This window comes from Balaenoptera borealis, assembly GCF_965194805.1.
Source record: "Balaenoptera borealis genome assembly, chromosome: 10".
NCBI lineage: Eukaryota > Metazoa > Chordata > Mammalia > Artiodactyla > Balaenopteridae > Balaenoptera > Balaenoptera borealis.
The window spans coordinates 62,178,628-62,205,375 of NC_138874.1; the positions used below are offsets into that span (position 1 = coordinate 62,178,628).

Genomic DNA, 26,748 nt, shown 5'->3' on the forward strand with positions numbered 1-26,748 from the left:
TTAGAGGAAAAAAAAACCTCCCAGGTGCTTGAGATGGTCACAGCCATGTTTGAGGACCACTGAATCTACTTAGCAGTGACTCCTAAATCTCGCCCATATATCTCCAGGCAGCACTCCTGAGAAGCCAGCCTCCCAGCTGCTGCCAAAATCTCCAGGGATGATGATACACTCACTACCCCGCAACTGTCCCATCCCACTGCAGCACCGCAGGGCAACTTTAATTTTATAGTACAGCTCATTTTCTTACTGCCGCTACCCTTACTATCTTATGTTCTAGCAATAATGCCCACTCTTGGGGACTTCCCTGGTGGCACAGTGGTTGGGACACCGCACTCCCAATGCAGGGGGCCTGGGTTCAATCCCTGGTCGGGGAACTAGAGATCCCACATGCATGCCGCAAATGAGAGTTGCATGCCACAACTAAGGAACTGGCGAGCCGCAACTAAGGAGCTGGTGAGCCCCAACTGAGACCCAGCACAGCCAAATAAATAATAAAATTTTTTAAAAAGGTAACAATGATCAACTAGATTAATAGAAATTCATGAATATGGGGCTTACAAGAGATACATTAGCATTAAAAAGATATGACAAGGTTGGAAGGAAAAGAATGGAAAAAAATAAACTAGGAGAAAAAAAAAATAATGCCCACTCTTTATTGAATTGCCCTAACTATGAGCTAATCATATTCTTCTATATTCTCCTTTCGTCTTCAGAGCATGAGGTTACAATGTTTCATTACAGTTCTCCCCATTTTTCTGTTGAAGACACTGAGACCCACAGAAGTGAATTTTCCCGAGGGTCCCCAGTTAGTAGGTGCTAGATCTGGCTTTCAAGCCACACTCCAGTTGACTCTGAAGTCCATGTTTTTAATCAAAATGCTTTGCTAGAAAGTGATGTCTTGTATTCATCCAACATCCACCTTACTCTGCTCTATGGGGACACACCAAAAAAGTCTAACCCCTTTCCATACAGCACTGCCTTCCAATATAGGAAAACAAAAATCACGTGACCCTCATCTACCCAGCCTTCCTCCCCCAGGCCATCCACATTAGACGCAAAAGATACAGGGAAAAGATGGCATTTTTTCCTGATCCATGATGAACCTGTTGAATGATGAATTTAAACAAAATCACGAAGTTTCCAAGATGCTCTTGTCTATATGCTATCATTTAAGTTCCACTTGCAACATTTCCTAATACTTGGGTTCCCTGGGAAGATCTCCCAAGAGAGTTTCATGCCACAGACAACTCTCCGGGTTAATGGACGGGTGTAGTGATGTGGATAAAGTAATTTATATCTGGCACAGACGTGTATTATATGCATTTTTCAATTTATCTTCCGAATAATATTTTTTTCACTGACTCATTTAAATGAGTTTCTACTCCCCTAACACGCATTGGCTGGCAGTGAGGGGACGGAAAGTAGGATGAAAATGTTAAGTAGATTTTCCCTACACCATCACCAAGTGCTCTCTGGGCTAGCAGGGGGCTGCGGGGTTTGGCAGGGGCCTCTCTTTGGTTTATAATCTATCTGAGTCTGATTTTCACATACAGATGCAACAGGCGTCCAGCAGGCAGTGTACACGGCCTGGCATCTCCTGTGCCGCGAGCCACAAGGCAGCTGGGCACAGGGGCCCCCCCCAGGCCTTGCCCGGAACACATTCTCCCAGGACTGCGCACTTCCCAGCAGGGTTCCGTTCTAGGGAAAGATTCCACTGCCTTAGTTTTGCACAGAGGCCGCTAGGCCTCCACCAAAATGCACACCTGTGTTGGCAGCAGGGCCATGGAACAGGGCCTGGAAAACATCGCCCGATGCCTCGGTGGAGGAACAGAGACCCAATATAGCTCAGCCCAGACTGAGCTGGGCTGCCGATCCCACTACCCTGTCCCCAAATCCTCTCCCGCAGTGTCCTTGATGTCACCTCCGTGTCCTGAAATCCCAGCCCCCAGGCCCCTCGGGCACACACATATCACTCTCCCTTCCTCCTGGCAGCTTTTCCCCAGGAGACATCTGAACTCACTTATCCCGACCCCTCAGTCCCTCGCAGGGGAGGGGAGACACTCAATGCCACAGCCCAGAAGGAACCGCCGCAGGGAATCAGTCAAAAGCCAGACACTAAAATTACATTTTCTCACTCCCTTCTCATTCCTAGGGGAGTCTTGTGAGGTTGGCTGGGATCACACACTCTCTGTGGAAGTGAGAGCTTATCTCGACTGCCATCTCCTGCCCCTCCCCTCCTCCTCGTCCTGTCCCGGCTCCCGGCCTGCAAGGCCTCCCTCCTCAACTGAACTCCCAGCTCACTGCCTCCCACTGGCTCCCCATGGGCCGGGGGCACCCCGGAAAGCCTGCAGAAAGCCCTGGTCCACCGGCCAGGAAAGGGTGAGCGTAGCCCCCCGCCCAGCACAGATTCTCAGGACACAGGGAGCAGAGGAAGTAGACAGGGTTTGGACAGAAGGTACCTCACACAGGAGAAGAATAAGGGAACATTTCAGCCTCCAGGAGTCTATAAAAACACCGGTACAAGGAGAGGAGCAAAATGGTATAGATGAACTTATTTGCAAAGCAGAAATAGAGACAGACATAGAGAACAAACGTATGGATACCAAGGGGGAAGGGAAGGTGGGATGGATTGGGAGACTGGGATTGACATATACACACTACTGTGTATAAAATAGATAACTAATGCGAATAGACTGTATAGCACAGGGAACTCTACTCAATGCTCTGTGGTGACCTAAATGGGAAGGAATCCAAGGAAGAGGGGATATACATATACGTGTGGCTGATTCACTTTGCTGTACAACAGAAACTAACACAACATCATAAAGCAACTACACTCCAATTTAAAAAAAAAAAAAGAAAAAGAGGTACCAACCATTATGTATAAAAGGAAATACTGTACAACACGGGGAATAGAGCCAGTATTTTGTAATAACTATAAATGGAGTATAACCTTTAAAAATTGTGAATCACTATATTGTACACCTGTAACTTACATAATATTGTATATCAACTATACGTCAATAAAAAAATAAATATTAAAAAAAAAAACTAGCTCTGCAAAGCTAGTAGTCCAAAATATCCAGAGTCCCAGGCCACTCTTGTCTCTTTCTTCTGGAAAAGTTCACACAAGAAGGCTACGTCTCAAGATTCTCAGACACAAAGGAAACCATAAACAAGACGAAAAGACAACCCTCAGAATGGGAGAAAATATTTTCAAATGGAGCAACTGACAAAGGATTAATCTCCAAAATCTACAAGCAGCTCATGCAGCTCAATATCAAAAAAACAAACAACCCAATCCAAAAATGGGCAAAAGACCTAAACAGACATTTCTCCAAAGAAGATATACAGATTGCCAACAAACACATGAAAGGATGCTCAACATCACTAATCATTAGAGAAATGCAAATCAAAACCACAATGAGCTATCACCTCACACCAGTCAGAATGGCCATCATCAAAAAATCTACAAACAATAAATGCTGGAGAGGGTGTGGAGAAAAGGGAACCCTCTTGCACTGTTGGTGGGAATGTAAACTGATACAGATACTATGGAGAATAGTATGGAGGTTCCTTAAATTAAAAACATAACTACCATACGACCCAGCAATCCCACTACTGGGCATATACTGAGAAAAACATAATTCAAAAAGGGTCGTGTACCAAAATGTTTATTGCAGCTCTATTTACAATAGCCAGGACATGGAAGCAACCTAAGTGTCCATCGACAGATGAATGGATAAAGAAGATGTGGCACATATATACAATGGAATATTACTCAGCCATAAAAAGAAATGAAATTGAGAATTGAAATAGAGTGAGGTGGATGGACCTAGAGTCTGTCATACAGAGTGAAGTAAGTCAGAAAGAGAAAAACAAATACAGTATGCTAACACATATATATGGAATCTAAAAAAACAAACAAAAAAAATGGTCATGAAGAACCTAGGGGCAAGATGGGAATAAAGACGCAGACCTACTAGAGAATGGACTTGAGGACATGGGGAAGGGGAAGGGTAAGCTGAGACAAAGTGAGAGAGTGGTAGTGTATATATGGACATATATACACTACCAAATGTAAAATAGATAGCTAGTGGGAAGCAGTCGCATAGCACAGGGAGATCAGCTCGGTGCTTTGTGACCAGCTAGAAGGGTAGGATAGGGAGGGTAGGAGGGAGGCAGACGCAAGAGGGGGGAGATATGGGGATATATGTATATGTATAGCTGATTCACTTTGTTATAAAGAAGAAACCAACACACCACTGTAAAGCAATTATACTCCAATAAAGATGTTAAAAAAAAAAAAAAAAAAAAAAAAAGATTCTCAGACACATGCCCCTTCCCCCTGATGCTGCCTGGCTCCCAAACTGCCTGAATGTTTTCACTGGAAAGAGAAAGGGACAGGCCAACTCTCAGAAATGCCCGTTCACCATGCAGTAGCCAGCCCCTTCAGGCCTCCTTCACAGTTCAAAATATTACTGCTGGGTGGTTACTTGTCAGGAAAGCACACAGACAACCTCAAAGATGTTGAAACAGACCTGGATAGTTGAACCAGACCTGCCTCTTACAAGTGAATTTTTGTTCTCCTCTATAGGGCACCTACTGTGTGCACATACCAACTCCCATTCAGTCCTCCAGCAACGGTGGGGATGGTGTCATCACCCTCTTGTGCAGGTGAGGCCTGAAGCTCAGAGAGGTTAAGGATCTTGCCTGAGGCCGTTACAAGTAATGTCCCACAGCCAAGACATAAATCTAGTCCCAGAAACCATGATCTTCCTACCACACCAAACGTTTCCCCTAAAGAGTGCCCATAACTCCACACAGGAACCCAGCCCAGCCTGGATAATCCATCAAAGTAGAGGAAGAAAACTCCTCTGTCAAAATGAAAGAGGCTAACAGCAAGGGTGTTCAGTTGGGAGCATTCAAATTTCCATTAAAAAATCTCCTTGTGCAAACATGAGCTGAAAAACATCATGCTGAATCTGCCTCTTAGAAGCCACTACCCTCCTGGCATCCGGACGTCTACCCCAAGTTTACTAAAGAGCCCCCCTGCTTCCCCACCGACCTGCAATCCCCACCATGATTTATTAAGGAATCATGCACGCTCAGCTAAAGGAACGGAACTGGTCAATTATATTTCACTTTACCCACTAAACCTTAAATATTATGCCTAAGTTTGGACAGGCCTTGCCTTTCGTTTTTCTTGGCTTTAAGAAGGCAGGGAAAGGGTATGGAGCCAAAAACCCAAGTGTCTGAGCGTTTACAGTAATTCAGCCTCACCCAAGACTGGGCCCCCCACCCAGGCCCACCTCTGCATGGTTTTTCCAGATCAACTGGAATTTGGGGTGACAGCCAACCTTTCCATACACAGTAAGCCTTCTGCATGGAAGGCACATGTTTCCAGAACCTCCCAGGCCCTCTCCTGCGCAGGTATTCTAGGAGAAGGGTTTTGAAGCAGCAGCTGGGAAGTCAACATGGAATTGCCTTCCCCTTGGATGATCTGACTCAGGCAGTACCCAGGACCAGCAAGACCAAAGGAAATGGGCTGACCACAAAGACGATCATTTAGAACAAAGGTTAGCAAACTAACAGCCCATGGGCCAAATATGGCCCGTTGTTTTTGTAAATAAAGTTTTATTGGAACACAGCCATGCTCATCTGTTATGCAGTGTCTACAGTTGATTCCATGCTACAAAGGCACGTTTGAGTAGTTGCAACAGCATGGCCCACAAAGCCTAAAATATTTATTATCTGGCCCTTCACAGAAAAAAAAATTTTTTTTTGCAACCCTCAATTTAGAAAAACTTTCACAAGTTGTTGGGCCCATTTCTTGAGACCATTTAAGAGCAAATAACATCTCTAGAATATAATTGGTACAGTACTGCATGGAGGAAGAAGAATGGAAAAAATGTCCCTGGAGGGTCCTTCCAGCCCCATAGGAAGCCAAAGAAGGGACCAGGTGCCTGGTACTCAGTGCCTCAGGTGACAGATGTCCTATTTACAGGACAACAATCTGTGGAGAAAAGGGAACCCTCCTACACTGTTGGTGGGAATGTAAATTGGTACAGCCACTATAGAAAACAGTATGGAGGTTCTTTTAAAAACTACAAATAGAACTACCATATGATCCAGCAATCCCACTCCTGGGCATATATCTGGAGAAAACCATAATTTGAAAAGATACATGGCACCCCAATGTTCACTGCAGCACTATTTACAATAGCTAAGACATGGAAGTAACCTAAATGTCCATTGACAGATGAATGGATAAAGAAGATGTGGTACATATATACAATGGAATATTACTCAGCTATAAAAAAGAATGAAATAATGCCATTTGCAGCAACATGGATGGACCCAGAGATGATCATACTAAGTGAAGTCAGACAGAGAAAGACAAATATCATTTGATATCACCTATATGTGGGATCTTAAATGATGCAAATGAACTTATTTAGAAAACAGAAACAGACTCACACACTTCAAAAACAAACTTATAGTTACCAAAGGGGAAAGGTGGGGGGCATAAATTGGGAGATTGGGATTGACATATACACACTACAATATATAAAATAGATAATCAACAAGGACAGCACAGGGAACTCTCAGTATTCTGTAATAACCTGTATAGGAAAAGAATCTGAAAAAGAATGGATATATGTATATGTATAACTGAATCACTTTGCTATACACCTGAAACTATCACAGCATTGTAAATCAACTGTACTCCAATACAAAATAAAAAATTAAAAATTTAAAAACAACAACAATCTGTACACCACCTTTGGGAGGCCAAACCAACACGCCTGGTGTGACCGTGCATAAGGAATTAGGCAAAGGTGGAAGAACCATAGCCTCAAGCTTGGGTCAATATAGTTAAAGGAAAATGGTGCCCCCTTAAAACTGGTATCTTGGTGGTAGCAGCAAGAGCTGAGAAATTCCCCAGGAAATAGATAAAACTGGACAGTCATCGACATCCAGCTACCTTTTGCCCACTTGATGTATTTTTCTCCATTGCCAACGCTGGAGGGTGAAAGTGCTAGTTTATCCAGGGAGATAGCATCCTCCTCTTCTGAAAGAGAAGCTGTTAAGAGGGGAGAGAGAATGATGAAGAAAGATGTAAGATTCAGGGGCCGTGCAGGCGCCCTGACCCTAGCCATCCAAGAGACTCTCCCGAGCCGGGCAATGACGCTCATGGCTGATCTGCTCACCACCAGGGCCAGGGTAGAGCGAAGAAAAAAGGAAAAGAAGGCAGAGACAGAACTCCCTCTGGGGGAAGTCTGGGTGCATCTGGCGGGGAGGATGGGCGTCGGAAAAGATGGAGGATTGGCCCTGCTCCCAGGCGGTATTGGATGATCTCTCCCCAGAGGCTCCCATGTTGGTTCTGGCTGGAGCTGTCTCTCTCAACGCCTACAGTGTAGACTTGAGCATGTTTGCTCCCCAGGGGTGCCACGGCATCCGGAGCTGTCTTCATTCTGCTGCTGGAAGCCCTGGGAAGCCCCTGGGGCCTCGGGCTCCTCTGGGACTTCACACCGTTCTCTCCTGCCTTGCTTTCTCTTGTATCTCTTGGATGAACGTACTGCTGTGCCATCGACACAATTGTCAGCATGCCTGTCTTGGCAGTTATGACCTCGTGTAGACCCACAGAACAGAAGAGCTGGAGGAGGCCTTGGAAAACATTCCCGAGCAAGTATCTCAGACTCGGGCATGCCTCTCCCCAGGGACCCAGGCTGTGTCTAGGCAGGAGGAGGCCGGGGAGTGGCAAGGGCTGCGTATGCTCCTTCTGAGTACATTTTCCCAGACGGGGCATTTTTAAGGTAAGATGTTGACATAATCGTTAAGTCTGGAAAGGAAAGATGCTAAAACAGTGTGAGAATAAGACCCTGAGACAAGCAGAGGAGGTAGTAGTCCATGAGGGGTACTATATGCTGCCCCCTCCAATCCAAGCATGTCCCACGCCCTGCTCCCCAAGCTCTGCCTCCCAGAGGTAAGGCCCCAAGATTCTGATGTCAGGGTTCAACACAGCCATTCAAGGGACAAACTCTTGGAGTACAAAACTGATTCAAAGATGGAGGGCAGGAGACCAAGATGGTGGAGTAGAAGGACGTGGAGCTCACATCCCGCACAAAAACATCAAAAGTACATCTACCTGTGGAACAATTCTCACAGAATACCTGCTGAAAGTTGCCAACAGATCTCTTACACGAGCAAAGCTGCAAGGAAGATCCCCACGTAACCGGGTAAGACAAAAGGGGGAAAAAAATGCAGGGAGGACACAATTTTTATACTGAATAAAACACACATCATGCAGGGACAGAAAACCCTGCACAAGTTTATTAAGTAAATGTTTTGCACAGTGTGGGTGACTTTGGATTTTGCTGCTATATTTGAGGGAAGAGATGGAGGTGGGGCTGATTTACCTTCATCCTTCTCTCCCTTTTAAGGACTTCAGTAGAAAATTCTCAGAAACACCAAATTTTTTTTTCCCAGCTTTCTTGAGATGTAATATTGACCTATAATATTGTGTAACGTTAGGGGTCATGTTGTGCACCCAATTTCTAATGGCCCCATTTTACAGATGAGAAAACAGAGACCCAGAGAAAACAAAGAGCAGAAGCCGACTGGATCCCAAGCCCCTGAGCCCCACGATCAGTGCTCTTTCGAGGAAAGTACCACCCAAATTTAGGAGCCCCCCACACAGGGGCCAGGAACGGTTTCCAATTTAACTCATCCTGCCCAGTGACTGGAACAGCACGCTACTAAGAGGCAGCCTTAATTAAATGCTTTTGATGAGTACAGTGATGCTCTGAGATTCCAGCCAGGGTTCAGCTGATGCTGCAGCCTTGATCCTTCAGGGAAGACCCCTTCCTCTGACGACGACATGTGTGGAGCACTGAGGGAAGACCAGGACCCTCCGGTCCAGCCTAGCCAGCTCACCTACTCCAGCCATCACCCAGACAGCAGATGTGTATTCAGAAGTCACCCTCTCCTTCCAGGGATGGCTCTGGTGATTTCCACAAAGGGGACACTATGGTTTTCAGCTTACAAATGCCTGCACAGCCCAGCCTCACTGAAAAGCCTGAAGTGGCAAGGAGGAGGTCAAATGCCAGCGACAGAGGTCTCCCTGAGGCCTCACACAGGTGTACACCACAGAAACAGGCATTTATCAGGCATTCCCCTGACGGGAAGGGGAGGGCACTCATTCCAGGGAAATGAGCTGGGTGTGTGGGTCATAACTGGGAGTTGCTGAGATGTGGCTGATGTCCTTCAGGGGAAGGATGAGCAGGACCCTTCCTCATGGGCCAGGCGACTGTATGGCAGAGTCACAACACCTTCAGTGCTTCTTGGGCCTCGATCTGAACCCAAATAAAACTCTATGTATCAAAGGTCATTTCTGACTCTTATAAGAAGTGAGTATCCAGAACTGAAAACACCACAAATCAGGAGAAAAAACCCAGAAATGTAGACCTCGGAGAGAGAACCTGAAAATCAGAATCAAGGAAGAGTCAATCTCTCTTTTAACAGGAAAAAAAAAAATCATTTACTAAAATGACACTTCAGTGTCACCTGCTTTTTAAAGCTTGTCTTTCTGAACTAAACGTAAAAAAAGCAATTGTAAAACCATAAGTTCTGCTGGTTCAGCCAACTTAATGACAAAAAAAATCCAAGCGCTTCTCGTAGCTGTAAGCAGAGCCCAGTACCGAGCATCTTGAATTGTTCCAAGATCCCAACCCCCAGGCTGGAGCTAAGAATGATGTACGAAGCAATATAAAAAGATCATTTTCCATTTGGCACTGAGCAGGTGGTATAATGCTTTGGAGGTTAAACTAAACAGATGAGAAGGGAACAGTACAAAGATCCAAACTTTGCTCCCCTGTGCCCCTTGGACACACATACAACCCCACGAGGGGGGCACCCAGAGATGCAGGTGGTACCAGAGAAGCCAGAAATCTGGGCTATGTTTTGGGCCTCCGGTTCTGTGCTGGAATCGGCCAGGTCAATCCCAATGAACTATTACAGTTTTGATTACCACTACCCAAGAATTAACTTAGGCAAACACTGATATTCTATAAAGAATCAATAGCAAAATGCAGGTTTTCTAAAGCCTTTTGAGCTCCTCTCAAAGAGGTCTGGACGAGAATCCAGAGTGAATACGTGGTGTGGCCAGGGAAAGAGCTTGGGTTTCAGATCAGGGTTCCAAGCCACTTTCTACCACCTACCATCTGGGAAACTTTGGGTCCATCACCCAACCTCACTGAGCCTGTTTCTTCCTCTTTAAAAATGGAATGAGAGCCTTCAAAGTGATTAGGAAAAATTTAAAAATCATAACTCAGCTGGTAGACTTCTGTCACCTCTAAGGTGCTCCTATGGAAGTAGCTGTGCTGTTGATGAGGAAGATGCTGATACAATGAGGCAGGGCCTCCACTCCTCACTCGTCTCAAGGCCATGATCATGCTGCATCAAGTGGAACCCAGGACCCTGGAGATATGGACCAGATCCATCCAGAACTGAGGATTAAGATGAGCATGGACACACCCAGCCAAGTGCCCCATGCCCAACACCAGGAAACCATCTTCCCTCAACACCCAACGGTCACGCTGCTGGGATGCGCACCTGTGAGCCAAAAACATCCGAAGAAAACACAAATGCTGGAGCACTGCCCCAGCTCCAGCCTCCAGCCCACTGACCACAGGCACAATCATACCCCGATGTCTCTAACCCATCTCCTATGGGCCCTGCCAGGACGGAGACTGAAAGTCACAGAGGCAGTCAAGCATATGATCACTTTGATGGTCCTCTAGCAGCCACAGTTGGTTGGTTGGAGACTAAGATAAATAACTCACTCAGAAAATCCTGGCAATTAAGTCTGGCAAAAGAGCCAGAGATGGTTGTGACATATACTAAGCAAAGACCAGCACAAGAGGCAGGTTTCTGGAAGGGAAAGAGAGCTATGCAAGGAAATTAACTCCAGAGCGGTTTGCAGGGAATCAGGGGGCTCCGGGCTCATTATTTCAATCTTGGCAGCTGTCACTCACTGCCAAAAAGCAGTTTAATCCTGCCCCAAAGCTTTCGGAAGCACTAAAAATCAAGGCCCACAACTGGCCCTTCAATGTTGAGTTCAGGAGTTACGGGCATCCACCAGCTGGGAGGGCACAAGCTTCTCCTATATGGCGTGTGCCCTGGGCAAGAAGAATGTGTAGATAAATACAAATACCCAGCCAGCCAGAGGTGACAGAAACAGGTCTATAACATTAGCCCGACTGGGTTTATAGGAAACAAGTGTGCAGTTCAATACTGTTTATATGGTTCATGGGAGACTCTTGGGCAGTGATGGAGAATGTAATTCTCATCCTCCTTAGGGTTTCCAGAGATGAAGAGAAAATGTAGGAAAAAAAACAGTAATAATGTGCTACCAGAAGAAGGGCTGGGAGATTCGGGATCCCCCTCCTCCATGTTCTCAAAAAAAAAAAAAAAAAAAAAAAGTCAGCATCTGGCCAGGTTAAGAAATTCAGCCTGCCCAGGAAGTGATTTTTTTCTCTTTACATCATTCTCTAAACAAGCAAGCTAACATCCCAGACTGGAATTATAGAAAGAATGCACCAGTCAAATGAGACATCTGGGTGTTCAGATGATAAGAAATGCTAAACAGTCACAACAGTAATTAATAATAAATTCTTTTCTTTCCCCTTGAGCTGAATAACCTGCAAAGCTTTCTTAAATTCTCTATCTCACTGGATCTTCACAACAAAGCTCTGAAGCAGGTATTCTTAGCCCCCGGGTCAGGATAAGGAAAAGGCTCAGAAAGGGTTCTCATGTCTCCAGGCAGGTAACTCCTGGAATGTTTGTAATTCTGATCTTACAAAAACAAGAACACAAATGGAAGGACAGGTGCCAGGAGTCAGGTGATGCCTGGGCGGCACCTCCCTCAGCATATAGACTTATAGAGGCAGGGGTGTGCTGAGGACCACTCCCCTCCCAGCCATGAGTAGACAGCTATTTCATCAGATCCATTTGATCATAATGATGCTGGGGGAGGGGACCCATCAAAGCCCTGGAAGAGAGCAACTGAGACCTCCCATCCGTGGTTCACCAGCTTCAATGCAGTACAGGGAAGTGCCTTAGATGACAGGTGTCCCAAGGGAGAGAAGCCAGGCTTCTGGCCAGTTCCGATAAGATAGGTTCCTACAATACAGCTGGTATTAACTGTATACCTTTTTGTCCTTAGGCCTGCCCCTACCAATTGAGAACACTGCCACACCTCAACAGCAGTCTTAGAACTCCAAATAAGATCTCTGCCCATCCAGGTGGAAGAGAGCAGAGACACAAAATAAACCCAAGAAGCAGAGGCCTGGACGTAAGGGTCAAGCCAGGCATCTTGACAGAACTCCTGGCAGTCCCCATTTGCTGGGCCTCAGGGCCTCCCCAAGCAATACACTTTCTAATGAGTCTTTCTTCCTTTAGAGTAGTTGTGACCTAAAAGCCTTAGATGGAGAGCCGCTGATACAGCTTCATCAGAACACAGCAGTGTATATTAAAGGCTCCAATGCTACACCGGGAAATGTGGTGACTGACTTCGGGCCACATGCTTGAAAAGGCCTGATGGGTTATTTTTGCCTGGGGGCTTCAGCCCCAGAAGGCCAGCCACTCTCCATGCCCTTGGTCAGCCCATGCCCTGTCAACACTCAGTAGGCATTCAGACCACCCTCAGCTGGTCCATAACGGTGGTCTCTTTAAGATTACCTAAGGCAACAGGGCATATGCCAGGGCTGAAATTCAGATGTCTGCACTGGCGCAGCACTACCAGTGTTAAAATACTGAAATACTTCTTACAATGTTAGTAAGTAGCTTCTGCTCCAAACTCTTGCATGCCCACCACCATGACCCTGACCCCCTCCCCTGTGACCCCAGACCTTCCCAGCAACTCAAGAGTCACCACCTGGTGGGGTAGGTGGATGCCGCTCCAGGACCGAATTGGTGCCCGGGCTGTGCCGCTGAGAAAGGACATGAATCCCCTCCCTGCATGTGCCCCGTCCATGATGCTACAGCTGGGCTCACCCCCACCGCCGTGGAAAGACTGGAGGCTCCAGCTTCGCTGAGAAGTACTTGGGACCACACTATCTACTGTTCTCCACGGGGTGAGAAGGGGTCACCCCCAGCTCTCCTCTTCAGCCAGGGATCCTCCCTTCATTCCCTCTGGGCCTGGGAATACCGGAGGAGGAACCATAACCCTACATGTATTGTTAACCTTGGAGTCTACGTAAATACCCACTCGTTTTCGAGGAAAAGACCAAAACAGAAGCAGCAGCTCCTGGCTCCACCTCTGGAATTAAAAATCTGGTTGGTATCATCCACTAGACATTTCACACAGCCTCTGGCCCAACAGCCAGAAGCCACTGCTCCCCCAGTGCTATCCCAACAGAACCACAGACAGCACACCGCACTCAAGGGCCCTCCGCTCTCAATTAGCCTGATGTTTTCAAACTGCGGGTTATGACCCATGAGCAGGTCACAGAATCAATTCAATAGTTCACAATCGGCATTTTTCAGCTGAAATAGAAAACCACCTAGCAGCATAGAAAATAGAAAGCATTGCATATAGGGAAACCTTTCACTACATACATGGATGGGTGTGTTGGGTTGAAGAAGAAAATGGATCTCTCGTTGTGGGTCCCAAGGAAAAAAAGTTTGGAAGCCCCTGATCAAGCTAATTCCACCCTATCGATGATGACGAACCCGGGACCAGAGAAGCGGCGCGACCTATACCGGGAGCGTGGAGGTGGCTTCCGGTCCACGCAGTCTGCGGCCCTCACCTCTCTTCTAAGTGGCTGTGGCTCTGGATGCAGGTGTCGGGTTTCCTGGACACTGAAGTGGCTGGCTCTTCAGCCCCCAAGAGCTGCACTCAAGCGGTCTCTAGTGCCATTATGACTTTCGCCAGCAGACTAAACCTTAGCACTGGACCTCCTGACTCTGACCAGGACACTCTGAGAGACATACTTCCAGGGCTGCCAGGTCCACAGCCAGGCTGGGGTGCGGGGGTGGGGGGTTTGGGCCCTGCCTCCACCTTGAGCACCCTCACTTGCACCTCCAAAGTCCCGAAAGACACCAGGAAACTGGGGGGCCATGAAGCCTGGGCCCTCCCTCAAGCTGAGGCTTCAGCAAAGGAACTAGGGCTCTTTAGCCAGCCTCCCCGTCCCCACAGGCCCACCCTGCATCCGCTGGGAGAATGAGGAGAGCATGACCTTTGGGAGAGCCTGAGACAGGTGAAAGCTCCTTCGGATCACATTATCTCACTCGATACAGAATGCAGCAAAGCCCTGTGATACAGGTGCGTATATGGAGACCACACACACGTGCACGCACACACACAGAGCCGTCCCTTCTACTATGTTTATTCTAAGTAGTTCATATGATATATTATTCAATCTCACCACCAGTTCGATAAAGTAGATGGCTACTATAATCTCCATGTTGCAGGCAACGAATTGAGGTAAGAAAGGCTACGTGACTTGCCCAGGATCACACGGCTGACAGGTGGCAGAGCCAAGACATGAACCCAGGTGGTCCCACTTCAAAACCCACCCTCACAATTCCCTCCACTCTACTGCTTATGATTGGCTCTATGTTCAGGTGCAGAAACAGAGACCAAGAAAAGTTCTACTGTTTGTGCCGAGTCCACCCAGAGACTGTACTCCTAAGCCAGGGGGACGGTCAATATGTTTAACGACGGGTAAGTCAGGGCCACGACCATCAGGATGGATGTGAGCCTAGGATGAAGACCCCCTGCACTGCCAGACCTTGAACCTTCAGGAGCTGCCTCAGGGGAGGTCCAGAGGCTGTCAGGGAAGGAGCCAGAGTGAGGAAGGCAATCCCAGAGCTTAGGGAAATGGCTATTTTAACCAGAAGGGGCATTTTTAAAAATATGTTGTCAGGAAGCAACCTAAATGTCCGTCAACAGAGGAAAGGATAAAGATGATGCAGTACATAGATACAATAGAAAATTACTCAGCCATAAAAAAGGACAAAATAATGTCATTTGCAGCAACATGGATGGACCTCGAGATTGTCATACTTAGTGAAGTAAGTCAGACAGAGAAAGACAAATATCATATGATATCACTTATATGTGGAATCTTTAAAGAGCCTACAAATGAACTTATCTACAAAACAGAGTTACAGATGTCCAAAATAAACTTATGGTTACCGGGGGGTAAGGGGGAGAGGGATAAATTGGAACACTGGGATTGACACAAACACACTACTATATATAAAACAGGTAACTAATAAGGACCTACTGTATAGCACAGGGAATTCTACACAATATTCTGTAATGGCCTATCTGGGAAAAGGATCTAAAAAAGAGTGCATATATGTATATGTACAACAGATTCACTTTGCTGTACACCTGAAACTAATACAACATTGTAAATCAACTATACCAATAAAAATTTTTTTTTAAATATGTTATCAATTTTGACCACCGCAAACAGCCCAGATAAGGAAGAGCTAAAAGCTCTTACTTGAATCTTTGAACTTGGGCTTGTTAGTTACAGGGTTGGGGATCTGGAAAGGACCATAGAGCATATATGATTAGATACCCTCATTTTACTGCTGAGGAAACCAAGGCTGCTATATGCCTCATTGTGCCCAAGGTCACATAGCCAGTAAGTAACAAAGTTGAGATGAAAACCCAGGGGGCCTGGATTGGGGCTTTGAGGGTTTGTCCATCATGATTTGTCTTTTCTCTGTGCATGCTGATGCAGCAAAATTATGTGTTGATGTGTATATCTAGAGCCTGGTCCACAGCTGATATGCCACACCCTAATAATCCTGGGATCCTAAGGGAGGCTCAGCTGCCCAAATTTCCACCAGAGACTGTGCCAGCCTCCCGAGTATTGGGATTTTTTAAGTAAGCACCTGAATTTTGTGTGACTGACTTCAGCATCCACTGGAGGCAGCTTCTAAGTTTAGAATTAACATCCGAGGCAGTCTGTTGCACCAGAGTTTACTTGCTCAGAAGATGTGGTCAGAAACAGTAAAATTGACATACATAAAACAGTTTCTTTATACCTTAATAATACCGAAATGCAAAACTAGAGCCTCTCAAACAAAGCTTTAACCATAATACACTTCAAAATTAACTACAGTAGTCAAGGACTATCCAGAATTTTTTTTCTAATAAAAATTCAGACGTGTCCCCATCCTTATTCTCACTTGCCAATGCAATTCCCTAGACCTGACAGTTCTCTAGACACTTGTCACTACCTAATCTAGAGCTTTAGTAATGAATTTTTGGGGGCTATTAACCTGTACTTTATGTGATAAAACCACCTTTGTAGAAGTTGAAACTTCTATTAATTTTAATAACTTCCTCCTTTGCCTATCCCAATTAGTTGCTTATATTCAATTACACACATCTCTCCTATACTCTGCATATTCAGTTGGGCCAGGAGAAGGGAGTGGGGCTTTTGCTGAGGACAGCTTAACCAAGTAGACACTGCAAAGCAGTAACATAGTGGGACTCACAACTGACGTTTACACACAACCTTTCATCAAAGTGCCTTAACGTCCCTTGCCAGAACAGATGGAAAAAAATTACTCTTATGCCCTGAAATTTTCCATTCTTGATCTCAGCCCAAAGGTGACTTTTTTATTTTTAAACTTGAGCAAAAAAAAAGTTCAACTATTTTTGATTCATGCCTGGGCTAAAGAAACACACTTTGTTCTTGTTAAAGCAAAGCAAGATTTTTTTTTTTTTTTTTTTAAACACGTAGGTAGCTCAAACAGCTGAGCTTCAAAAGCCCGAGCATTCCAACCAGCTCGTGTTCACAGAGGCAGCACCTTCACTGTAACTGCAAAACCAACAATCAATAGCCAAGGCGAGAGGGAGCTGGGATTCCATTTTCTACTTACCTTGTCTTCAGTTCCAGTAAATACTTTAAAGAACCGCATGGAATTCTGAAACTTTTAAGCTGGGTGGTCGGGACTGAAGTTTTTCCTCCTCTCTAGGTGCTAAGGAAACCCAGGGGCTCATGCAACTCCAGGGAGAGGTGACAGGTCCCCTGCCTCTGTCCCCAGGCCTTGCTCACCTGCTCTACTCATCCGTCCTATCCAAGTCCAGCCCCACCTCCCAGCCCTCTATTCCTTCTCGTCTAGCTCCATCAGCTATTCTCAGTCTCCACGGAGGAAGAGAAGTGGAGTACCTGAATAAGAATTAGGAGAACGGAGCACCCTTTATCTAACAAGGCTAGGTCACCCCATGTACCTCCCTGCTCCTTAACAGATGCCCTGGATTTCAGTTGCAAGATTCTCCTCTCCACTCTCTCATCCTACCCTAACATACACCTGACACCCACTGCAGGCCCAGGGTAGAGTCCACAGTGAAGGGACTGCATCCATTCATCCTTCTGTGAGGCTGTGTGGCACTCACATGGTAAGACCCCAGGCCCTAGTCTAGGCTCCGCCAGTTGTGAACCATGTGCCTTACCACTCTGCAAACCGGGGCTGATCATGTCTGTCCTGCTTGTCCCATACTGTTATTATGAGAATCGGGGGAATCACAAATATGAGCATACTTTGTAATCAGACCCCAATATAAACACATATTCCTATTAATAGGCACATGGTGCAGCAGTGCGGTATGTTCCTTTAGGATAAAGTCCAAGAGATACTGCCAATAAAAGAAAGTGAATTTTTCAGGGCAGAAAACAAGGCACTGAAAGAGAACAGAGACTGGGATCTATAGGACTCCAGCAAAGGATGAGTTCACAGTGATGGAGCAATCTGTGAGGGCTTCCTGGAAGAGGAGGATTTGTACACAGCCTGGAGTAGCTCTCACCGCATTGATCAAAGGCGCTTCCATAGATGCCGCGAGCCTAGACCGAGAGCTCTTCAAGGCGACCGGTCTTGTTATGTCTGTTTTCCCAGCCTTTTCCTGGCCCTGCGTCGCCTCATAACAGAGGAGTGTTGAGTGAATGAAAGAATGAACGGAGCCCCGAACGAACAAGGAAGTTGGACACCTGGGAGAGGAGGAAGGAACCCCAGATAAGGACAAGTGTGTCAGGAGGGCTTGTTCAGGGCACTCTGTAGACCAGGCCAGGTGGAGTGGGGTTTGTGGGGGGCAGACGAGGAAGGGGAGATCGGAAAGGCAAGGAGGGGGGCGGTCTGAGGGCAGAGGAGCTCAGGCTTCTGAGCACAGCAGGGAGAAAGGGGAGTTCAGAGTGACATCATGAAATCAGCATTTGGGAGATTAATCTGGCAGCTGCACTCAGGGCACCCTGAAGAAGGGAGTGAAGTGAACGTAGCAGAGCAGCCAGGCGGCAATTGCAATAACTCAGGCAGGTGGTGAGAAGGGCCGGGGTGCCACCGCCTCCCCCAGCCGAGTCACACTTCTGGCAGCACCATCTCTACGACAGTGGGAGCCCCATCGAGGGCCATGCTCGGTGACGGCCCTCGCTGGCTGGACCTCAGATGTCCTCTAGTCCTCCCGCCCAACACCCGGCACGGGCTTCCTGCAAGTGGTCACCTTCCCCTTCCTGAATCCCTGTAGCGCAGAGCCAGTCCATTTTTAGATGACAGCTCCCATAGTACGCGCTCCCTTCAAGGAGATAAACACTGATGAGGCAGGGACAGAGCTTTCTCGGCGGAACACAGTTTCCCAAACTGGTATCTTCTCCACAACTGAAGAAACTAATAGGTTAATGTGACAGTTAAGACTACAACAAAAAGAGGGCAGAGAAAAAAGTGTGCAAGAAAAGGCTGGCGGGTTCAACCCACATTAAAACCATGCTGAGAAGTAAATCCCGGTGGTTTAAGAGCTAGGGGGAGGGGAGCTCCAACGTCAGGCTACCTTGATTCCACTCAGCCCCCTACCACTTACCAGCCTGTGACCTTGGGCCACTGGACTCTGAATCAATCATGCCCATCTGTAAAGTGATGTTAATGATCGTTCCCACCCAACGGAAGAGTCGTGAGAATGAAATGAGTTGATCGGTACAGCACTTAGCACTGGGCCTGATCGATAAGTGGCCAGTAACTAGTAACTATCAGGGTACTGTGCTAGAGGTTGTCTGCTGAAGCATAAACTGTCTCTAACACCTGAGGCTTATGAGCAAGTCCACTGCACCGCGGCTGTTCCGTAGCAGGTGCGGCAATGTGAGCTCCCACCCCCACTGGAATCCCAAGATGAAATATGCCTCCCCACAGCCCTAATTCTCTTATCAGGGGACACACAGAACGAGCCGATGCCTCTTCCCCATTACAGACCTTCAGATATGGCAAGGCAGCTGCTGCGTCTCCACAGAATAGTCTATTCTCTAAATCTCTGTGCTTCTCTCTTGCTTCATTTCTCTTATGTTCACCTGCTGCACAGAGAAGATTAGGCAGCAGAGATAGGTAAATAAGAAAATACTTTTTTAATGGAATAGCAAAAAGAGGCCTTAAAGTATTGCCTAGGAATGGATCCCATGGGCTCTGAAGACCTGTTTAAATGCAATTCCACTGACATAAAGCTGCAGCCCTTTGGGGAATGTGCCTGCATCCCACCCCCAGGAGTCCTGCCCCAGGGAAGATGGGGGCTTCACATCCCCCTGGTGTCCAGGGCAGCCACCTGAAAAGTCTCATGGCAGAAACACTTCTCACCATGCACGAATGCTGTGGGAAGCATTTGAAAATAAAGTTTCCAGTTACTGCTGGCATTTCCTGAGTGTCCTGTTGGCTGCAGCTGTCCCACGGAAGGCAGATGACGTCATCCACAGGCCTGACCATGCTTAGTTCCAAGGCTTGGCTGGGCCCACATCACTGGGGAGTGGGGACCTGCCATTTCCTCCCTGAGGTCAGCGCTGCTCAGGTTCACGACTGCCCTTCCTGGGTAGAATTCCATTGTCATGACTTGGACTCACACCAGGAAAGATCCAGAAGCTTTTCCAAGGTCCAAGACAACCCCACTGGACAGCTTCTAAAATCTTACCGTGTGCCAAGCATTGTCCTGGGTCCAGGCCAAGCCCAGATGAGACCTACCCCCCAAATTCTCACTGTACTCATTTCCCAGAATGAAAAAAATACACTCTTGCAGTTCTCAGCCAGAGAGAGAGAGAGAGAGAAGAGACGGGAGATAAAAGGGGAAAGAGAAAAAAGGAGAAAAAGAAAAAGGAGAAGAATGTGTGGGTAGAAAGTGACAAGAGGAGAGGCGAAGAGGGAAGCAAGGAGGGAGAAAGGGAGGGAAGAAGATCTGGACACCCCTACCAGGTTCCTGCCATCCCCCCTCTTCCTCCCCACGGTCCAAGGCACTCAGGCCCTGGGACAGTCCTGGCAGGTCCTGTTCTCTGGGAGAGCTGACCAAGAGGACAGGACACAGTATGCCTGCAGGACACTGTAACAGATTGGGCCTGAGCCCTGAAATAGAGTTCAAGTTCAATGCAAAATTCAGATTTCCCAACAGCCGGGATTAGGTTAGTTGGAGGTAGGATTTGCAGGCTGTATCTGACTGAAATCCGTATCTGTCGGCATACTAAGCACACTCAGGCCCGTCTCAAGGTCAGAACGCTGCCATCCATCACCACCCTAGAATGGGAGGCCTAGCCAGAGCCTTGCTACCTGGAACTGACCCCTCTGGCTGGCAGCCTGCCTTTCAGCCATCCCAGCCCCCCCTTATAGGGCACCCACACTCCCCCACCAGCTTCCAGATGAATGTGTGTAGCTCCTGAACACATACAAGTCCCCAGAGGAACTCTCAGCGATTATGACACAGTCCCCTCACATTCACTTGAGGAGCTAATTTAATTAACAGGAAACTGCAGGACCCTTCCCCAGGGAGAGGGAGGTGGGGGAGAGATGTAGTCTCCAGAATCAAAGGAAGTTCAGGGAAAAGGGAAATCAAGACCCTTGCAAAAACTATCTAACCAAACCCTCAGAGCAAACCTGTGGGGTCAGATTACACAAGAGGAAACCAAGAATCTGAGAGGTTAAGAAGTAACCCAAGGTCACACAGCCATGAAATGAAAGACTGCCTGGCTTCCACATCTGGTTTTTTTCCTGATACATTATAATGCATTCAATCGTACAAAACTGTGCAAATTAACATTTTTAATGTTTTCTTTGATGTATCCTTATTCAGCATTGCTATCTTGATGTTTCTAATAAGAACCTGTGAAAGCACATACCTAATGGTGAGCAGTGTATGCTCAATTTCAGTTGTTATATTTTTCATTTCTGGATGTTCTATTTGTTTTTATTCAAATTTGTATAGATTTTTTAAAATTAGTATAGTGTTTCCTGCTCTTTTTCAACAACTTGTTTTACTTTATTAACATTTTAAAGACATTATATCAATATATCCAATTGGTCTTCTATCTGAAACACTTGGGGGTCTGATTCTTCTGTTTGTTGTTTCTGCTGACTTTCATTCATGGGGACTTGCTGCCTCATCTGTTCTGTAACTGAGGGTAAAAACTTGTGTCAGAATGGCTGGGTTTTACCTATAGGAGTCTTTCAGGGCTTGAGCTATGAGTACAGCCCTCCAGAGATGATTCTCATCTGCTTCTAACAGACACGATGGGGTGCTACCAACCCCAAACTATATCAGACTAATTTCACAGCTTGGGGTTTCTTGAGCCACACAGGTAGTACAAATTCAAAGCTGAACTGCATGAACGCAGATCCACGATTACAAATTCTCACAGGAGACACTGCTTCATCCTCCCACCACCAAGCCAAAATCAAAACAGGCAAGTCCCCTGCTGTGTTCTCTTGGCTCTCTGGCAGGTGTTTGCTGACTACCTGTTTTCTGAGGATGGAGCCCGCCTGGAGGGGCTGGTTTTATGCAGGACTCTCACTTCCAACTTCCCACCTGGCAAGGGCCTAAAGTTTGGTCTCCTGGGCCTTGGTAAAAGCCACACTTTCATTCCTGGCTTAAAGTCTGACATACACTCAGCCTGATTTCTTTTAGACATATCCGAGTATTTCTCAGAGCCTGCCTCTGTGCCATTTCCTGTAGATAAATGAACACTGGATACACCTTCCTCTAGTCTCAGGAGCCCAGAGTTCCCAGGGCCCTCGAAGGCAGAAGCTTTAAAAACTGAAATTTTGACTTTACTGGGAAAGAAAGCAGCAGCGAGGTTTTAATGACCTAGGAGACTAATAGTAAGGAAGAAAAGTGCACGACTGTGTGCAGTCAGCAGTTTCTAGGAAGGGGCATCTGAATATTACAAAGAAGGAAGAACAAAGAAGAAGGAAATAGAACAGAGCAGACTAGATGTGAGAAGAATCTACAACGAATGCAGAGACATTCCTCTGTCTCACTGTATTTTGCTTTGTTATTCTTCATCTGTGCCTCAGCAAAATAAAGTGACGCATTTTCAGGCCCCCCCCACACACACACGATGTGGGCCTTTAAGTTGGAAATAAGTGCATTGTTAGAGACTACAATTCAATTTTCTAAAGAAACCGCACTGCACCAAACACCTTACACAGGTAGGAACCACTCTAGTTTCCCAAATGCTTTCATAGCCATCCCTCACTTCACCCCCAAAAAACCCTCCGAGCTTCATTTTGTAGCTGTTAACAGGCAACTTTCTGATAACTGGTCCTCTGCACTTTCTGCCACCTAGCACTCCTTCCTCTCAAAGAACATTCATTGATTAATCAATAACACACACACACACACGTCAAATATATCTACAGGTCCACAATCCCTTACCCTGGGGCAGGACTCTGACTATTTCAGATTTTAGAAAATAAATCAGGCGTACCTGTGGGGTCTGGGTCACACGCTCCAGCCACACGCACTCCCATTGCTGCAGGGAGACGTCTGGCTCTTTGCACTGAGCTGGATGAACAAAGACCATCATCAGCCCCACAGCAGCTCAGGGCAGGTTTGCCTCCACAATATGTAAAAACTCTCACTTTTCAGAGCTTTGGGAATTTCGGAATTGTGAACCAGGGGTTGTGGACCCAGATAAATGAGTTCTCTCTCAAAATGCCTACACTGAAATCCACCATCCCCGAATCTTGGGACTCCATCTCAAAATCCGCACTCTGGTTCTCAGAAGGGGCAGAAAAGAACAGCGACCAGGAGAGGTGCAAAGCACTGGGGTGGGTGATGGCCAGAGAGCGCCTGGCCAGGCCTGGGAGCCTCGGGTTCACAGTGCATCCACGAGAGGAGGCAAAGAGTGGGCACGAAACTGCAGAACAAGTCAGCAAATGGCTCCAAAAGGTTCTTGGCGAAGTCTCAGGTAGGGCAGGGTCGGCACAGGGTGGGTATGGCCATCAGTAAAGCTGGACCCTAGTCTCAGATTTGTGCCTCATATGTAATGTGAGGCAAAGCTTCAGCTTCCTCTCCTGCAGTGGGAGAGAGCTGGGCCACACCATTAATTCACAAATGGCAGGACGCAGCCCACTAGTTGATCATGAAATCTACTTAATGAACTGTGAGCCGTATCTTTTGGAACAGAACCAAATATACGTCAAGTTGCTCCATGTGGTAAGAACAGCCATTATTCCATTAACTTTCCTTTCTGTGATTATATATATATATATATATATACGTAGGTAGACAGACAATGTTTTATATAGAGATACGGACACACATGCATAAATATAATCCAGAACAGTATATACATATACGTATATATAATATACACATTACACATATATACACAAGGTACAATGTGTTTCTTAATGTGGGACATGGTCTAAAATCTTTCAAATTTACTGTGTGTTGGGCTGCACCCCCCAGGCCTGCAAGACCTGTACCTGCCCAGCTTCAAGACGGAAGAAAGAGCCTGGAGTCAGTGACAGAGACATCAGTGGTTTAATGGATGCGGGAGCTCACACATCTGAAGCAAGGTCCTGGAGCGACACCCCACCATGTGCGGTGGAAGGCAGAGCGGGACGTGGCTGCAGCCTTCGTTCCCGGGGTCAGGGGGAGGTCACCAGTTATAGGGGTAATTGACATCAGGTTGGCTCATCAGTTACTAGGAGAGCTCACAGAAGGGCACACCCCTCACCGCCCCTTTGATAAGAACAATCACCAGCTGGGGAAGGGGCAAGCACGTAGGAAGGTCAGTCAGGTGAGTAGGGTGAAGCAAGCACTGGTGGAGCAGGGGATGTAGAGAGCAAGGGAACAGCCATCTTGGAAGGCTTGACTATACATTCCCCCCCTACATAACCTGCATGACCCTTACATCCTTGGTCCACCCCTCTTCTGCCATATCCCTGGAGTCAGGTATGTAGGGGGCACTGCCACCAGATACCACACACACAATGCAGATAGCAGCAGCCAGAGAGGATCAAGAGTACGATACCTAGTATGCCGGGTACACCTTGTATACCCAGTATACTCAGAACAGTCATTCGCCAGCATGTGGGGCAAATTCTGCAGCCAAGTGCTTACGGGGTCAATGGAGAGGGAGTCAATGGCAAAAGTGCCCTGTCCAGTTATAAGGAAGGTAAGGCCACGCCTGGTTTTCACAAACCCAGAGCCACCCCCATGTGGAAGGGAAGGCCCCGGTTCTAAGAGAAACACTCTGTTGGCCTAGCCAGGTGTCAGCAGTCACATTAAAAGTCTGATTGCACTGAAAGTCTGATTAGCAGAACTAGAGTTTAATACCCACTGAAACACAGTATTTTTCTCTCTAAAATTACCCTCATCTCCACCAAATACAGCCAAATCAAGACTAATTTGTTTGTAAATTAGGTCTGGTCAATTGACCACACAGACTCCTCCAAACTGGCTCTCATGGAACTCCTCAGATGGAGCCTCAGGCTGAATTCCCAAAAGGCCTCTCAAGGCCAGGAAAGCCATCAGACTCCACCTGGGTGGATTTCTGTCTTCTAGAGGTTCTCAAAATATGGAGATTCCTGCATATGCCAGGAGACAGTTTTTCCCATTTGCCTGATAAGGCTGCTGGGAACCCAAGAGTCTCTAATTTCTGGAGGAACCAGGCAGAGAGAAAAGGAAAATGTTTCAATTCTACCCACAGGTGTGGTTTACCCAACTCCTGTTAAGTCATAACTAACTTAAGCGGAAGGGCTTCCCTATATCTGGAAAACAGATCAAAACCAGTAATACTTCAGACAAAAACCATAAAAATTATAACCATATTCAACAGTTCACTCAGTAACAAATCCTTTTAACTTTTAATGAAGCCATTATGTTTTCCATTAGAATTCTTTAATTTCTTACCCAGTTCAGCAGTATAATCTGAAATTTATCAGAGACCTGTACTTGTCAAAAGCCCTTCTTAGGAATCTTCTTGAAGATGAACCACCTTCGCAAAAGCATTGAAGTACAACAACTATCTATATATGACCAAAGACTTAAAAAGGCACGGTTAAACACCTGATTACAATGTAATCAATAAAGAGACTTGGTTACAATAACTAGAAAGATGACTAACTAGAATCTTAACCCTTAAAAATCTTAATCTCTGGCAAAAAACTAAGAAGCAAGTAATTGTTAACTGTTTGTCATACCAGCATTTTCTGTTTGGAAAACTTATGCTTTAGCCTTCCTCTCCTACGAAGGCAAAGGTAGGTAGACTTAGACCCACCCAGCAATTAATGTTCCAATAGTTTATCCTATTTGAAATAACCCAGCTAGTCAATGAATTCTCTTCATTTAACTTAGTTTAGTTTCAAAGTTACCAGTATCTACAGAGACTATTATAGACAGACATTCGCAAAACAATTATTCCTAGAGTTTTAAAAGACTTCTCTCATTTTTCTTTACTCTTAGAGGTCACGTAGGATTAGATTAAAGTTCCTGAGAGCCTAGGTAGATCATTTACATCTTAAAGGTACAAGCAGAGAAATACCAATTCCTTCTAGAAAGCTAGCTTAACCAATTACAAAAGGCTCACTTTGATACAACAGCAGAGCCATTAGGGGCCACTCTTCTCCAGATCTCCTGGCAGCCCCCATTCATCAAGGACAGCCACCACAGGGCCCCCCATACTAGTGGACAGCCAACGCAAGACTTCCCCTGCAACCTCTGGGCTCCATGAGTTAGTGCAACGAAGAAGGACCCTATGGTCCCTCCCCACCATGTCCTCCACCTGCCTTTTGCCTGTAGAAAAACTTTAGCCAAAGAATAAGTTTAATCAGAGAAGTGAGAAAACGCAAAAGCAAAAACAAGCGTTCAAACAGGACAAAACAATTAACAGTTTAGTCACAGTCAAGGACCTTCGGTTGCCCTTCAAGGGCTATAGATAATATTCTGAGCCGTATCCTGCGAGCTGTCTTTTAGATGCTGAAACCCCCGCCAGGTGGAAGAAGTTAACTACGTGATGACCAGACCACAGTCAGGACATAAGCTGCCACAATTCTGAGAATTAGCCTCAAGGAAATGGGAACAAACCGACCCTGGAACAGAAGGGTAACTGTACTTAAAATAATCAAGATGATGTTGGTCAGACCACCCCACGACCGATTTCGAGACAACCATCAGAGCTGACTCCGCTGTTGCCACGTGTAGCCCCCCCTCCCTCCGCCTATAAAAGCTCTTGTCTAGCGGTAGTCAGCGACGGGAAATCAGTCTTCGGACAGGAGTCCGCCCTCCGAAATAAAGCAAACTTTCCTTTCCACCAACCTTGCCTCCTTACTGGCCTTTCGGCGGCGAGCCGCCAGACCCCATTTTCGGTAACATCAGTGGACGGCCACCCCGCGACCACCCCCGCAACTTCCGGGCCCCACATGGTCGTGGACAGGCCCAACCTTCCACTCCCCGCCCTTCTCTCCCAACACCTCGGC

At 46.6% G+C, this 26,748-nt stretch overlaps 1 protein-coding gene and 1 long non-coding RNA gene across 19 annotated transcripts in view; one reads left to right on the plus strand and one right to left on the minus strand.

Moving 5' to 3' along the window:
* LOC309604608 overlaps positions 1-11,553 on the plus strand; it is a 555,802-nt gene extending 544,249 nt beyond the window's left edge. Inside the window, exon 2 of the long non-coding RNA XR_014230929.1 lies at positions 4,175-11,553. This is a non-coding gene — a long non-coding RNA (uncharacterized lncRNA). The remainder of the gene's footprint in view (positions 1-4,174) is intronic.
* The window catches only part of KCNMA1 (potassium calcium-activated channel subfamily M alpha 1), a 775,994-nt gene that overhangs the window by 657,313 nt on the left and 91,933 nt on the right, over positions 1-26,748 (minus strand). The window lies entirely within an intron of this gene.